This window comes from Lissotriton helveticus, chromosome 8 (genome assembly GCF_964261635.1).
Source record: "Lissotriton helveticus chromosome 8, aLisHel1.1, whole genome shotgun sequence".
NCBI lineage: Eukaryota > Metazoa > Chordata > Amphibia > Caudata > Salamandridae > Lissotriton > Lissotriton helveticus.
This window is the reverse complement of record NC_136069.1, coordinates 1,038,462,804-1,038,479,694: the sequence shown is the minus strand read 5'-3', so window position 1 is coordinate 1,038,479,694 and position 16,891 is coordinate 1,038,462,804. Positions and strand designations below refer to the sequence as shown.

The 16,891-nt window shown below is 39.8% G+C and overlaps 1 protein-coding gene across 2 annotated transcripts in view; it reads left to right on the top strand.

Annotated features, from left to right (window-relative positions):
* The window catches only part of MAP3K15 (mitogen-activated protein kinase kinase kinase 15), a 1,227,172-nt gene that overhangs the window by 888,223 nt on the left and 322,058 nt on the right, over positions 1 to 16,891 (top strand). The gene's annotated exons all lie outside the window — the stretch shown is intronic.

The following is a 16,891-nucleotide window of genomic DNA, read 5'->3' as shown; positions in this document are numbered from 1 at the left end:
ATTGACTCTAATATCTGGTGGCCGGAAGATCTTAGCCAAGCCCCGATACCGAAGGATTCGGTTAGAAATCTAGGAGTCCGTTGGGATCCACAGCTGTCATTAGGGTCCCAGGTCCAATCAGTCTCTGCAGCATGTTTTACTAAGATCAAAACGCTAAAAAAACTCATAAACTACTTGCCTAGTGCTAATAGAAAGACGATTGTTCATGCATTAATTATCTCGCATCTGGATTATGCGAATGGACTCTACCTAGGTTTATCCTCTGGCCTCTGCCATAAACTTCAAACGGTCCAAAATGCTGCGGCCCGTCTGATTGGAGGTCTTTCACGCAGGCAGCACATTTCTCCTTACCTCCGCGAACTACATTGGCTGCCTATGAATAAACGAATTGAGTTTAAAGCAATGATATTAGCCTACCGCTCTACTCAGGGCAAGGGGTCCGCCCATCTCAGAACCATTCTCCCTCCTCACTGTAACAGCAGAGCTCTTCGCTCTAACTCTAAAACATCTATTGGCCATTCCTAGATTTAAAAAGTCCCGTGCTGGAGGGAAAACATTCGAGCTAGGAGCCGCCCAACGCTGGAATAAATTGCCTATGGGTCTTCGTTCGATCAAATCTGAACCCGAATTCCGTCGGGTGCTGAAAACTCACCTTTTTTGCCTATAATTTCATGTCTGCAGGGACTAGTGGTTAATCATTTAGCGCCGGGACACCCCGTTGGGGTAGCTGCGCGCTTTATAAAAGACACAATAATAATAATATTAACGCCTTTTCTGGTAGAGACAGGGTATAGCCACATATTCCTTATCGACCCATCCCTTCCTCCCCACTCTGCGAGCTAAGGGCCCTGTGGTCTCTTAGATCCCCTCTTCCTTTCTACTGCAATTCTTTGAATCTGTCCTTGTTTCTACCACATTTTTCCCATTTTGGCACACTGTTTCCTGAGACTGTTTCTCTAAGTGGATCTATGTTGTTGGTGTGGAAATGGTCACAAAAGAAACTGACGTCAGCTCTTCGGGGGAGGGCTTCAATGAACTCCGTTGACGTCACATTCATCTACATATGAAGAGAGATACTGAAATTTTTTCCAGCTCCAGTCTGGCACATGGGAAGGATTCTAAGATAAGAAATCTACAGCTAGATCCGGTCTTTACCAAATAGGGCATTACCGAAGGTAAATAACTTGTCCTTTAGGCATGTGATAAATGGGTGTGGGGAATCTCTGGTAATTGAGGCTGGGGGTTGGGAGTGGGTAAGGAGTTTGCGGCCAGTGGGGCTGTTACCATGCACTGTGGAGCTTTCCCCCAATGCCTTACAGTCAGCCCACTCCTACCCGGTTGCGCACCTTCCCATAAAGTTCCAGGCATCAGTTGTTTACCAGACTCTGTCAAGGACTACAGCACCTGCCCCATTCAGCAGCAGTAAAAACAGTTTTGTGGCCTGCTTTCTGCACCTAATGGTGCTCGTGTGCTCCATAATGCAGGTTATTATTTTGTGCATCGTCATACCGACGTACCTGAGACCACATGAGCAAGACATAAGGTATATGAGTGTATTGCCGTTGAAGTTAGTGTGCTGTCTTAATTTCCATGGTCTTACTGAACTGATGTAAATTTGTGATGTCATTATGGTTTGTCCACACCCAGTGAATGCTCCTTATGGATAGTGCCCCTTCACTGGTGGCAGTTAGGAGAGCAAGTGGATGACAAGTGGATAACAATGCTTGCACTTTTTCAGGGTCAGGAGTTATTCCTCCTTCAGAGACAATTTTCCCAAAGAATTTGAGTTTGGTTTTGTGAAACGCACACTTTTCTGCATTTAAAGTGAGACATTTATAAGCAAGCAGATGGCATACTTGTGTAAGAGCTTTGTCATGCTCCTTTCGTCTTGAGTTTTTTATTTCTAAACAAGCCAACATGAGTTGAAAAAGTAGTAATGTACCTACAGTTCACTTGCAGCTCGAGTCAACGGTATGCTTTGTTAAAATCTAGACGGGAAAAGATTTTGGCGCCATTCAGCTGTGTAATCATGTCCACTATCTGTGTACCTGGATGTCTTTCTCACGCAATTGCTTTATTGGCCTGGCGCATATCAAAGCGAAAGCGCACATTGATGTGAAGTTGCACTTGCATTATCTTAAGTTTCCCTAGTCCATGAAACAACGACGGGAATTTACTTCAGAATGTGCATTGAGGTTGTTGTTGATGGATATCAGTTCCATATCAGCAGTAGTGCTGAAACTGAGTAGACCTGGACTCTATGAAGTATGTTGGAGTACAGGAATTGGTACTTGTACTGTCGTTTTCTTTTGTCTTATGGTTACTACGAATGACCCTTGGCTTTGCAATGGCTTAGAAGCAGCCCGTGTGTACTTGTTTCTTTTCAATGGTGTTAGACATGGTGTCGGAGATGGTTTGCTTTATATTTCTTCCGGCATGGTATTGAAGGATCCACTACTATCTATAATGAAGGTTATAGGGCAGTCATTTACCTTCAGCATGGGTTTGGGGCACTGTAAAAATGAGTCTGGTTACTTCACGTGGCGATCTCTATTTGACTTGTGTTCTTCCGTGCAAGCAGCAAATCCTACATGCGCATGTCCTTCTGCAGTCAACATCACCATTGCACATTCATCTTATTCATTGTCGCCTGATGATAATTTTGAAGAGCCTTTTGAAGATGACGATCAAACTTGTCTCTACTTCTCTCAATTGATGTTGCCGTTTGGCCTTCTGGGCGTGACTAAAAAGCTTCTAGAACTTTCTGGTGTCCATTTTCTCTTCTCGTCATGATTCTCGTCATGATTTCCTTAGTTTGTCTTTCACTTTGCAGACCGTTATGATATGGTTCTCTTTCCCACAGCCTTTGCTTTTTCTGTCCAATGGCGGGGCATTTACATTCATGTGGAGATGAGAATCCGCATCTGAAGCACAATTTCTTTGCCATATTGAGCTCGGGCCCACAGATGCAGCCATATTTATCTTATGTTAACAAAGCACACCATCACTTTGTTTTGACCAGATTTCGTTTGAATCTTCTTCTGGCATTTCCCCATGGCTATTCCGAACCTGGTACACTTAAACCCTGCCCCTGTGATAATTTTTCAGATAGGATACATTACATTTTATGTTTTTCTGAGCTCACTACGGTTCCCAGTGCAGAAATCATATTTTACCATTGCTTAGGGACTGTCAGTTTGTCCAAGCGAGGCCGGCTTGATCTATCTTCAAATGTTATGCTCTCCCATGGTTTGCCTGTGTGTTGCAAGCTTTTTAATAGCGGCTATTAACATAGTAAAAAATTGCAGCCACTGGAGCCAGTCTGTTCTTTCACTTAATGTGCACTTTATGTGATAGTCCATATAGTCTTTGGTTTTATATTTAGTGCTTTTGTACTTTATATTGTTGCTCTAGCTGTAGATTTATACATGATTGATGAAATAGTAAAGCTGGATGCCCTTTTATTTTTTTGTACAGGCTTTTTTAAAACTTTTATTGTGACTTAAGTTTTTATGTATTAATTTCTTTCAATGAATTGTGCTTTTTAAAATGTTTACTTCTATGGCACTTGGCTGCCGAATAAAGTATCTTTGACTGACTGACTGACACTGAGGAAGCATTATTTCACTAAGGCCATAGAGAAGGTCTTCTTAGAATTCAATGAAACACTAGATGTATTGCGTGCTTGATGAACATGACACAACATTTGCTTTAGATGCTGACAGCACCACTTTTTTTGTTTAATCTATTGCCATTTAGGATGTACAGATGGTTATGCAATTACAAAAAAGGCACTTCTTGTATTTACTTTTATGGAGTGGGTTTTGCAGCTGCTGCTCAGAGTGGCGTTTTAATAATTTGTGGTACATCTCAGTGCATGCTCTACTGCTTGAAGTTGTCACGGGCATGAAAAATACATCCTCCTGAGAGATAATGTGTGTTTTAGTGAAGAGGAAAAGCCAAAACCACCAGCTCTTTTTCCTTGGAGTAGGTCATGTTCATGAACATCATACTGTTCCGTTGTTGTCCTACCACGTCAGTGGCTGACACAGAGGATAATGCAGGTTCAAGTAGTTCTTTAAAACAAATTGAAATAAAATACAGTGTTTAAGCCAAGTTGGATCTAGAAAGGCTTCTAGTGAGAGGCTTGAGCATTCACCTAATGGTTACTTGCTGGGGCTGTAGGTTCACTATTTGTGCCTAACATCCATGTAACTAATGAATACACTGTTTCTCAGCAGTTGCAATAGTGTGGGGGCAAGGGCCACCCAACATGTTCATGGCCTCCTTTAATCATCACCCTCAATTTTCTGCTTGTTGATTATGAGTACTAAAATCTGTGTTGTGTTCTTTTTTGATTGTGTTGTTAACCTATTGATTCTGCACAAGGGTAGGTGAGGGACATTTTTTACAGTGGTCCTGTTTCAGTGTCAGCACACTGTGAGACAGTCAGGTCTCCATGAAATCCCATCACAGTACCTGCTTAGGTTGCGTAAATAGTGGACACACTGCTGGAGCCTATAAAACGTGTTCATTAATAGCAGTATGTCCAGCATGTAACTAAATAGTCAGCTTGAAAGAATGCCCACTTGAGGCTGGACTTCATTCAGTAATGCAATGGCCATGTATATAGTTAAAAGCATGTTGCCGCAATAAACAGTATCATGTTCACGGGGGTTCACCAGCACACCCAAGACTGCAGACACAAAGTCTTATCCGGATAGAATATTGCATATACATTCCCTATTGAGTTCTCGTCTACTTAGGATAATATCACCGATAGGCAAGATTCACTGAACAAATATGCCTTGAGGTTTGCCAGATTATATTTCCCTTTATATAGTGAGTTAAAACCCTAGGAAAAGAAGACAGGCCACAACAGCTACATTTGAGTTCAACAAGCTGCTTTAGCATCGAAGTTGCTTCTCTCCACCTTGGTACTGCTCCTGGTTAGTCCTGAGTTTATTGAGATTATGAACAAGAATCTTATAAATATTTTTCTCAGTTATTTTTATTGCAAAATCTCTCAAAAGTCACAATTTTTCCATGGCCTCCAGAAACACAATCATGAGCAAACAGTAAGTGAGACACAAAGAATGTCAGCCAACATGACTTACCCATTTCATTTTCATTGTCTGTACTGTATCTGCTGCACCAGTACTAATGTTCTGTGAAGTATTTGATGTTACCTCCCTAAGTAACAGTATGTTAAAAGGGCATTTACATGCTTTAATGTTAACACCGTTATCTCTCCTTTGTGGGCCACTTGGCGTGGCTCCTACGTTGGAAGAACTGACTTTCTTCAGTGCGCTTCTCATAGTTAGAGGGCTCCAGCACACATTTCCAAATGTTTAATCATTATCTGAGGGCTTCTCATCCCACATTGAAATGTACCAATTTGTCACAGGTGAATGCCTCTCCTATGTTAATGGTACATATACAACAACCCCAACCGTCTGGCTCGTAACCCATCTTCTTTCTCTCCCACGTTAGGTTCATAATGCTGAGTACATCATTAAGGGCCTCATTATGATGTTGGGTGTCAGCTCGTCGGGGGCTTTCCGCCCGACATCAGAGGTTTCTGCCCGATCGCCATATCACGATACTGTCGGTCAGAGGGGAATACAGCTCTGCTTCCGATTGGCCCACGGAGCCTTTTGGGACAGCGGTCGGAAATGTACTGCATGAGTGGCATTCCAATTTTGCTTTCTTCCTGCCATTTCATGGCAGTCCGCTCATCATGGCAAGGCAGGCAGAAAGTTACTTTGAGGGCCCCAAGCAGGGCCCCCTGCCACCCTGGCCGTACGTTATGGAACCTGGGGGGGCCCTGTGATGCCCCCATAAACATCCCTGCGCCCTGTGGCAGACACCGCATGGTGCCTTCCACAGGGTGCAGGGATGTTTAAACTCTGCATTTTTTCCATTGCAGCAGCACAACCTGCAATGGAAAAAGTATAGGATTGTAATCTGGGAAACAGGACCTCCAACTCCTTGCCAGGCAGTCCCACTTCCGATATGATGCTGGTCAGACACGCATATGACCGGCATCGTAATCGGCCCCCAAAAGTCCTTATGTTTAACCTGAAAGGATTAATTGTACAATCTTCATCTTAATTGGCTTCCCCTGTGGATCAGGCACAAGTGTTTCCCACCTTTGGACAAGCCAAGCCAACCTAATATGATGGCCAAACTTTTAACATAGTTTGAAAACCTGGGAGGGAGCATTAGTTAAGAAGTCTGCGTCTAAGCATAAGTATTGGCACCAATTGATACTCTTCATACATAGCCCCCGTTGACTCCTCAGCCTCTTTTATTTCGAGCAGATCTGAGTACTGCCACATTGTGCTGATGCTGATCGCGGGCCATACCACCCTTCTCTCCTCTGCCTTCTGTTAACAAACTAACATATTTAATAGATGAAGAATAACATGACTCCAGGATGTATGGTGTACCTCTTATAAAACTTGTTTCCTTTAGATATTTCTAAGTCAATCATGCCATTACCTTTATACGTCAAACATTTGGAGACGGATTGAGCTGGAGATTTGGTGGGTTAGGGTGTATGACACAATATCCTGGTTCAAAGTATCGACCTACAAGAATAATCCATTCACAATATTTACTACCAATACAAAATCAAACAAAATATACATAGGGAAGTGCAGATTTACTGTTGTTAATGCCATCTCTACCTAGCTTAATGACATAGTGGTAGTCAAGATTGTGGATACACTATTACCAAGGACACTGAAATTATGCAGCAGGACAGAGCCAAATTAGGTGGCAGGGTGACTTAATTATCGGCAAGAGAAGGCAAATTATGCAGCAAAATTTTGCACATTTTGTGATAGTATTCATTATTTTCTCATTTTTCCACTTGTTAACACTGGCTGGGCATAAGTTGCACCTCATTAGTACCAGTTTAACACCAAAATATAGACATGAGCAACAGAAAGGTGACCAGTCAACCTTTGCAAAGGGCCTTCCAGCGCACTGCAATATGTGTTGCTGCATTTTTAGTAACTTGTGAACCATTTGAACTAGAACATTTTTTTGTTACAATCCTCAGATTATGCAGCAGATGATGAATTATGTGGCAAATGCAGCAGATCCATAACAATGCAAAGGTTTTTCAAATGCTAATTCCTAACTAAAACGACCCTGTAACCTTTGGGTTTCTCAGTGAATTTCTATGATTTTGTAAGTAGTAGTCACACTTGCAGAGTACTGATGAAAACGGGCGGGCCTCCAACTAGCTCTCAGGAATCCCGCTGTGTAGGATTTACAGGCGGTACCAGGAGGGCTTCTTGGCCCCCAAGGTCCCTCAGGAGTAAAGTGGACTTCCGCCCCCAACCAGCAGCCGCCAGGAAGCGCATTTGCAGAGTGGTGGTGAAAGGGGACGGGGCCTTGCACGAGTTGCCAGATTTTTTTTATTTATTTCTTTTTTTAGGAAGGGGGGCTGCGTGGCTCCCCTTCTCTGGGCCATTTTGGGCCCTGCCCTTCCCATCCCCGGGACCTGGCCTTTGGAATTTTATTTGAAAAAAAATACCAAGGAGAGGGGGTGCAGTGCGACGGTAAACAACCTTTACACCGCAACTTTTACCACGCAGTGCCTTTACAACGCAACTTTTACAACGCAAACCATTACAACGCATTGCGCTGGGGGCGCTCTAGGATAGGAATAGGTTTAATGTACTATCCAACACCTTCCCTGCTATCCACGGGGACTGGAGTTGGAATAGTAAATTAAACAATTCACTATCCAGCGCCTAAAAGCACTATGCGTTGTAATGGTATGTGTTGTAAAAACCGCGTTGTAATAGCATGCGATGTAAAAGCATGCGTTGTAATGTCATACATCCCAGTGCAACTCCTCTCCCGAGCTGATTTTGGTCCTGGGGCCTACATCTCTTAAAAAAAATATTTAAAAAAAGGGAGTGGGATCACACGGCACGCCTTTCAGGCTGAATTCCGCCGTAGGGACCCCATCCCCTGGGGCCTGGCCTCTACTCTGGATGCCCTGGTCCCACCCAGGACACCCACTCTTATCTGTTGGGGCCACAGCCGCGCGGTCCTTGCGGGCTCTCCGCGTCCTGTGGAAACCGGCACTGTGTTTGGGCTGAGGGAACTGCTAACTTGCACCCCCCTCTGCCCAAGAGCAATTCTGCTCCAAATTCAACAAGCAAGACCATTTTTAATGCTCTCACTTGCTGAAAGCGGAGCAGAGTTTGCTATGACTTGGCGGGAGCACCTATCCTGCCAAGCCACAGCAAACTGCAATATCCTGTGGTTGGTAACCCCGGGACAATGCTGGGGGGTGGTGGTCCCTAGACCCATCTGGGGCTCCAGCACACGATCTCTGGAGGGGTCACAGATCCTCCGCGTCCCCAGTTGTATGTCTGAAAAACCTTTAAATAACTCAGCAACTACTAAATGGATTTACACCAAATCAAAAAAGGCACTTCTCTGGACCAACATCTACCTTCTACCTTCCTGCCTAACTTGATGTAATTCCGTTCAGTAGTTTGGGGTGTAGCTATGTCTAAAGGTCCTATGGAAATGAACATGGGAAAAACACGCTTTTAAGGACCCCCTGGTTCTCAGCCCACGCCTGAGAGATCACCCCGAAATGTTTAAAATAGTAGCTGAAGTGGCCTTCATATCAGTTTTGAAAGATTCGTGAAGATTCGTCAAATGGCGCCATAGTTATTGCCAAATTTAAACAAAACTCTGTCTCACTCAAAACTCATACCCACCCTATACCCTAAAAATTCCCCTACCACCCAAAAACTCATACCCACCCTAAACCCTAAAATACCCATGACTCCCAAAAACCCACACCTACTCTAAACCCTAAAAATTCCCCTGCCACCCAAAAACCCATGCCCACCCTAAACGCTGAAAATTCCCTTACCACCCAAAAACCCATACTCAACCTAAAACTAAAATTCCCTTACTACCCAAAAACCCACACCCACTCTAAACCCTAAATCCCAAAAATTCCCTTGCCACCCAAAAACCCATACTCACCCTAAACACTAAAATTCCCTTACTACGTGAAAACCCACACACACTCTAAACCCCAAACCCTAAACATTCCCTTGACACTCAAAATCCCATACCCACCTTAAACACAAAAAATTCCTCTACCAAAAATATATACCCACCCTAAACCCTAAAAATTATATGTTATGTTATGTTAGCGTATATTTATAGAGCGAGCGGCTACTCCCTGGAGTGTCCCGGCGCTGAAAACAACCAAATGTCACATAACATAGAACACAACCAAAACCACTGCTAATGACTCACAACTGCAAGACCCACCTTTTAAGACTTTTCCTAAAGGAGAGAAGATCAAGACTCTGTCTGATCACGAAAGGAAGGCTGTTCCACAGCCGTGAGGCAGCTGCATGAAAAGATTTACCCCCTATCTGGGCCCGCAGCACCCTAGGAGTAGTGATCAAAAGTTGAGATAAAGATCTCAGGGTGCGCTGAGGGAGATAAGGCTGAAATCTGTCCCTAAGATAAGGGGCTCCGATCTTATGGAAGGCTTTAAAAACCAGAACCAGGGGTTTAAACTGAATTATCTTCCGTACCGGAAGCCAATGAAGAGAAGACAGGACCGTGGTGGTATGGGTTCTAGAACCTGTCAGGAAAATGGCTCTGGCTGCTGATTTCTGGATCACTAGTAGTCGGCTCAAAAGATATTCAGGAAGGCCGAGATACAAGAAATTAACATAGTTTAATCTGGACATTATCAGCGCCTGTGTGTGTGTGTGTGGTGTGTACATCTGTATATATATATATATATATATATATATATATATATTTGTAGATTCTGCATCCAGCGTGCTTTTGCCACAGAATAACGGACCACCACGCAGCAAGTAAATATTTCAGGAAGTTTTATTCTCTCCTCTCACGTTCTTTCTCTAGCATGACGCGTTTCGGTTATCAGGTAACCTTGATCACATAGCGACTATGCAGTAACCTCCACATTAAATACTTATTTTTTACAACCATTTGTACCACGTGGTAATGAAAAGTGAAAAAATACTATAGTGGGTAATACATCTCTCTTTTTCGTATGCTTTACAATTTTCCACTGTTGTTAATGACATTGACAGTTGACAGTTATTGTTACGACAGGCCATATCATATGAATGTGCAAAATATATGCCATAAATATTAAATAATTAATAAATATGAACAAATGCAAATTTCATAATAATTTAAAACCATCTAAAATTCAATTCATTTTAGAGTATTAAATATAGCAGCTTCAAACAATTCATATACTGTTGTGCAACATCTGCGCTTTGGTTTATAAAAAATTCTAAAATACCAAAATTATTAAAGAATATCAGCATAAAATGCTTTAAAACCAAAGAAATGTGCAAAATTACGCAAATACAGTATCTAGAGGAACATCCTCTTATATGTGCAAAGAATTGCCTGTCGATGATTATCTTCAACAACATTAAATTAATATGGCATACTCAATATCCTATAACCTTATATGATTCTGAATCCGGGCCCAGAGACCATATACGTTGTATGTATTAATCCAAAAAGTGCTCTGTGATTATATAAAACAATGGATAAAATTTAAGTGTATTTAAAATTTCTTAGGATTGAGAGATTGGCTTCTGCATCAGCATAAAAAACTATAATTTACACTATTACCGTATTTTACTATGTACTTCCTAATTTTATAGAAATGTGTGCATGTCTTCCGTGTTATTCAATCCATTTGGAGACTTACTATTTAGATATATATATATATTCACTGAAAAAACCATAGGTTTCACATCAGTTATAGTTAGGAATTAGCATTTAAAAAACCTATTAAATTCACTGAAAAAACCATAGGTTTTACACCAGTTATAGTTAGCTGGAAATTTTACTCGCATAAAACCATTGAAATTCCCACGTTATAGTTAGTTGGACTCACTATAACTTGCGCGTGCAATGCACTGCTGATGACGTCACATATTACATCACTCATGACATAGTCAGTGACATCACTCATGACATCACTGATGATACCATCCAGTGAATGTGTGTCTATCCGAGAAATAAATATGTGTTATATATGTATATGTAAAAGTTGATGGAAGAATAAATGTTTAAATAAGGGTTTACATGGATGTTTAAAAAAAAAAAAAAGATTGGTTCACTGGCTTATTAAGTGTATCTTAGTGTATACATATATTAGTGAGTAATGTTTAAATATTTAAATATATGGATTAGTGTTTCACTTTGTGTATAAGTAGCTGCATGGGTTGGTGAGTAACTACATGTGTATGTATATGGGTTATTAGATGTTTTTTTTAATATCAATATGAGTGTCTATATGTTTGGTGGGGGTATTACTTAGAACATAGATGCATGAGTGACTGACTCTCTGTATGTATTTTGAAGACAGCATATGTGCAGGACTGTATGGGTGGATGAGTGTGTATGTGTGTGTGTTAGTGAGTGAATAACTGTCTCACTAGTGTCTTTATCAGTAACTGCATATGTTTTCATCTAGTATATGTGAATATTGATGTATATAAGTGAGTATATGCGAGAGTGAGGGATTGTAAGAGTTCCTGTTTAAATTAGTATGTGTTTCTATAAGTGATTGTTTAAGAGAGTAAGTATGTGTAAGTTTCCTTAGAAGTAAAGTGGTAGTGTGTGTATAGCTGTATATGCAAATAAATGGATGTTCAATAGTTTATTAGCATGTGTAAGTATGTGTGAGAGTATCTTTTGGATGACTGTCGGTGTGTAACAGGATGTATAGGTGTATCACTACATATGATGAGTGAGTATATGTATGAGTGACTATATAGAACTGTTGGTAAATGAGTGGATGTGTATATAGATGGTGGAATTATTGAATTGGTTGTTGTAACTGGTATGGGTATCTCCATTTTTTTGAAAATTTTAGTTTCTAATATTGAATATGTGTTTCAAGGGTTACATTACAGTGAAAGGAGGTCTGTCACTCTGTCACAAGGATGGTGTCATCAGTGATGTCATGAGTGATGTCACTGACCATGTCATGAGTGATGTAATATGTGACGTCATCAGCAGTGCATTGCACGCGCAAGTTATAGTGAGTCCAACTAACTATAACGTGGGAACTTCAATGGTTTTATGCGAGTAAAATTTCCAGCTAACTATAACTGGTGTAAAACCTATGGTTTTTTCAGTGAATTTAAAAGGTTTTTTAAATGCTAATTCCTAACTACAACTGGTGTGAAACCTATGGTTTTTTCAGTGAATTTCAATGTTTTTTTAGTAGCAAATCTTTATAGGTATAGAAAGTGAAAAATTTTAAAACGAATTTTATATTGTATAAATATGTAATTTTTTATTTTTAATTTTTTTATTTTTAACCTGGGGGCGCTCCCGGGGCGCGTACCGGTGAACGCACGGGTAAGTGCAATAATACGGCGCGCCCCGAGGCGCGGACCGGGGAGCGTCCCGGGAGCGCTATTGCCGTGAACGAAAACAACATTGTGACGTATCGCGTACATGCGTGATGCGTCATATGACGCACAGCGTAATCGCAACCGAAAGCACGCGATCGCGAAATGTCCTGACGCGCTTACACTACGCACCCGCTGGCGCGCCCCGGAGCGATTTGGTGATTTTAAAGTCACTTGTACTGGATGTGGAAAGCTTATGGCCTATGGGGAAAAGAGTGTAAAGCTCATCATCATTGCTGGTGACAATCACGATTGCCCCAAAAAAAGAAGTAATTTTTCCGTTCTTTTGTTTTTTGCTCCAGTTGAGCCATTTTTCCCTTTCTCTTTGTTTCTTCCCATAAAAAATACAAAAAAATATAAAACTGTTTTGAAAAGCCAAAAAAAGTACAAAATGTTCAAAAAACAATAAAAAAAATATATAACAACAAAAAGAAGAAAAAAAACAGTTCTTTTTAGAACTACCTTTCATATATAAAATGAAACCTATATTTTTAAAGGATCTCAGTCCATTTTTTGTCCTTAGGGTACGCATACCGGGCGCGCCCCCCAAAAAAATGATTTTTTTTTTTATGAAGCAGTTAGCATGAGAGAAGAACACAAAGAGAGTTATGTTAAGAGAAAAAGAGCTACAGGATGAACACAGAGGGATTGTTTATTACATAGTAAAAAATAGAGAAGGTGTAATTGGATGAAAGTGAGAAAAGTAAAATGACTAAAGGAGCAAAAGAAAGGAAGAGAGAGGAAGAACACTAAAGTAGAGATAGTGGGAGAATGTGACTGGCTGTTAAAAGAAAAAGAAAGGACAGTAAAAAATGGGGAATGAAGGGTAGTGGCGGAACCGGGATAAATGAAGAACGATGAGGGAAAGTGAGAAAAGACCAGGTAGTATAAGTAAAGAGGGGTGAAAGAGGGGGAAAAATTGAATTAGGATAAGACATGGGGAGTGAGAAAGAGACAGGACAAAGAGAGTAAAGGAAACAGTACCTGAATGGGCTTGAGTGAAACAACAAAGAAAGATAAGTAATGCAGTGTGTGTGACTTATAGGGAGTCAGTGGGTGTAGGTCGGGGTGTGGGTGTGTAAGGTGTGTCTGTGGGTGTGGCTGTGTGGGGTGTTTCGGTGTGGGTGGAGGTGAGGGTGTGTGAAATATGTGTGAGGAGTGTATGAGTGTGGGGTGTATATGTGTTTGATGTATGTGTGTGTATGGAATGTGTGTGTGTGTTTGAGGTGTGTGTGTGGGAGGATTTTTTGTGTGTATGAGGTGTGTGTGTGATGTGTGTGTGTGGGGTGTATGTTAGAGGTGTGTGTATGTGTTGGGAGGGGGATGACGTGTATGTGTAGGAGTAAGGTAAATAATTAAGAAAAAAAGAATGAGTGAAGAAGCAAAGGAAGGGAACAGAGGGTAAGTGAAGTAAAGAATAGGGATTGAAAGAAGTTGAATATGAGAGGGAAAATAGGGAAAGGGGAGTAAACATGTAGAATAAAAATAAGTAAGGGAAGCGGAGTAAAGACACAGGAGTGAGGTTGATTGAGAAAATGTTAGTGAGCTTAAAGCAAAGGGTGATGACAAACTACATTTTTTTAGTCATACTTACCATATAATAAATGTAACTTTAATTAATTTTTTTTTACTACAGTTTGTATCTGTGAAAGACAGAAGAAAAAATAAGTTATAATTAATTAAATATGTATTTTAAATTAAAAGATACAAATGAAGAGGTTAAAAATCATAACACTATTTAGAAATAAAGTAAGAGTGAAGGACACAGAAAGGGAAATAAAGTAAGGTAGAAGGACAAAAAGAGAGAAAAAGAAATAGAAGGAGAGCAAATTACAAAGAGTAAGGCATATAGATTCACTGACAAAGAGAGAGAGAAGAACAGAGAAATGAACTGAAGGTAAGAAAGATACTAAAACAATGTGAGTTAGCAAAACTAAATCAGGAAACAACAGTCTAATTAAGGATGCATTTAGAAGAATGAGGATAGAAGATAACTGAGAGTAAGTGAAGAACAGTCATAGAGTGAAAGGATGAAGGGAGAGAGGATAATATACAACGATTGAGGGAAATGGACTGAGGAAGTTAGTAGGCAGACACACTAGAGAAAAACTGAGTGAGGTAGAGTACAATGAGTGAGAAAAGGAAATGAGTAAGAGAGCATAAAAAGGAAAGAGAGGAGAAGATGACTAAAACAGTGGTACTGAAAGAAAATAATTTGGTGATGAAAGTAAAGAGAAGGACATTGAAAGAAAGGAAATGAGGTATTGTAATGGAACCAGAGTAAAAGAAATGGGATGAAAAACGATGAGAGAGGAGCAGTGAAGTTATTGTAAAAGAAGTGATAGAAGGTAGATAAACACAACTGAACATAACACAAGGAGAGTGAGGCACTGAGGACATAGAAGTAGTGAACGAAAAATAGAGAGAAGAGGTCAAAAGTAAGGACCAAATAAAGATAAGCGAGGGAGAGTGGGTGATTTATAGTGATAGAGTGCAATAATACTGCTGAGTGAGTAAACAGGAATTACTAAAAGAGCAAAGGAGGAAAATACGGAAAAGGGAAGTAAAGCAGAGAGACTGAAAGCTGAAAAGTTATGCAAGGGAGAGAGGGGATGCACACATTTGAAATGAGAATGAGGGGTTGTCAAAGAAGTGGAGTAAAGGAACGGGGGTTACAGAGAATCAGAGAAAGACATTATAAGTGAGTAAAAAGAGCTGAAAGAGGATGGCAAAAAGGAAAGTGAGTGTCAGAGAATGGGAATACAATTTAATTTACACAATCCAAAGTATAAAATAACTTGTACAACATGTTACATAGTTTATTTTTGCTGTTCTCAGAATATATTGAATTTCACTTAAAACAGTGAGTTCAAATTACTCATCATATGACAGCGGGAAAAAAAACTACAATCTAAAAGATTGTGTTTTTAAAAAAACCTTAGATACTGACAAATGACAAATGTACGATAATCTTTGATTGACTTACTTTTCCTTGAGGCCAAATACTGTATAATGGAGGTCCTTTTCTCATTGCAAAGTACTTTGCTGTTCACTTAAAAATCCATTTCATCGACTTTCTACAAGAAAAGCTCCAAAAACATCTGAAATATTTTCAATATTTTCATATACTCCTTTTTTTCAGTCATGACTCTTTACTCATTCCTGCACCTTTCCATTTGGCCAAATAGTGTCAGATGTATGAGTATATTTTCAAATTAATTCTAAGGCACTCTGAAATGACCTTTTTCCCAACGTTCTGAAAGAAAGGCTCTACAACATTTTCACAATATTTAATTATTTGTAAAACCATCTCTGACTCAGTCATGTTCATCAATTTTTTATATTGCCTTGATCACTTTTACTCAGAATATATTTTTAAACAGCAAAATAACCTTTATTAACTGCTCCCGTCTTCATAGGCCAATAACTTTTACCTACATTTTGGCTGTAAAAACACTAGGTATAAATTCATAAAGCCAAAAGGCAAACGTTGTTTGAAAGTCAAATGAGTGTTGTTACATTGGGTCCAACCTTTAGAAGTTTTTAAATAGCATGCGTAATGCCCTGATGTTGTAGAAGGACCGTCATGAAAAATAATAGCTACAGTTGCAAAGGTTCTTCCTGATATCGATAACTGAGAAGCCACAACATTTTTAATAGAAGTTGTCAATTTAGTTCCATCAGGTCTACATCGTTGGAACATTAAAATTACATAGTGACCATAACTTTGTAGAAATAATGTGGACAGCATTATAGACTTACGTTGGGTACACACCATATTGTGATCCGCTGCTTTAACTAGATTATTAAAAGGCACTGATTTGCAGTCTGGTAAAGTCAAATATATAAATCTTTCAGAGTCTATTCTAGTAGTACTTGATGAAGCACAGTTATCAAAGTCATGTTGCCATTGATAAGAAAGGTTAAAAAGATTTTTTATATCTACTCCTTCATCTTCCAATACATCAAACATATACATTAGAAATTCCTGACAATCCTGCTGAATTATCTGTGAAAATTGATTTTGACCTGAACATATGTCTAGAAGATTTCTAATTTCTGAAACACTTTCTATTTTTGCTCTATCACTACTACATTTCTCTAACACAGAATTCAATAAACAGCACAATGTTTGTTCCCGATTTTCGACAATCTGTTTTTGTAAATTTTAAAGAAAAAAAACAACATTAACTACTACATTAGCATAGCAGTTGACACCAGAACTGTTTTCAAACTGAAATCCAACAACATCTTCAACAGAATCCTTTTTCTTTCTCTTTACAATTACACTTTTATCTACTTTTTGCCTTTTTGCTAATACCTCACTGCAATTAATCTCATTTCTTCTTTTTCGGCCTACCACACGTTTTTCAAACAGAGGATATTGAGGCAAATGTGGAGCATACTCT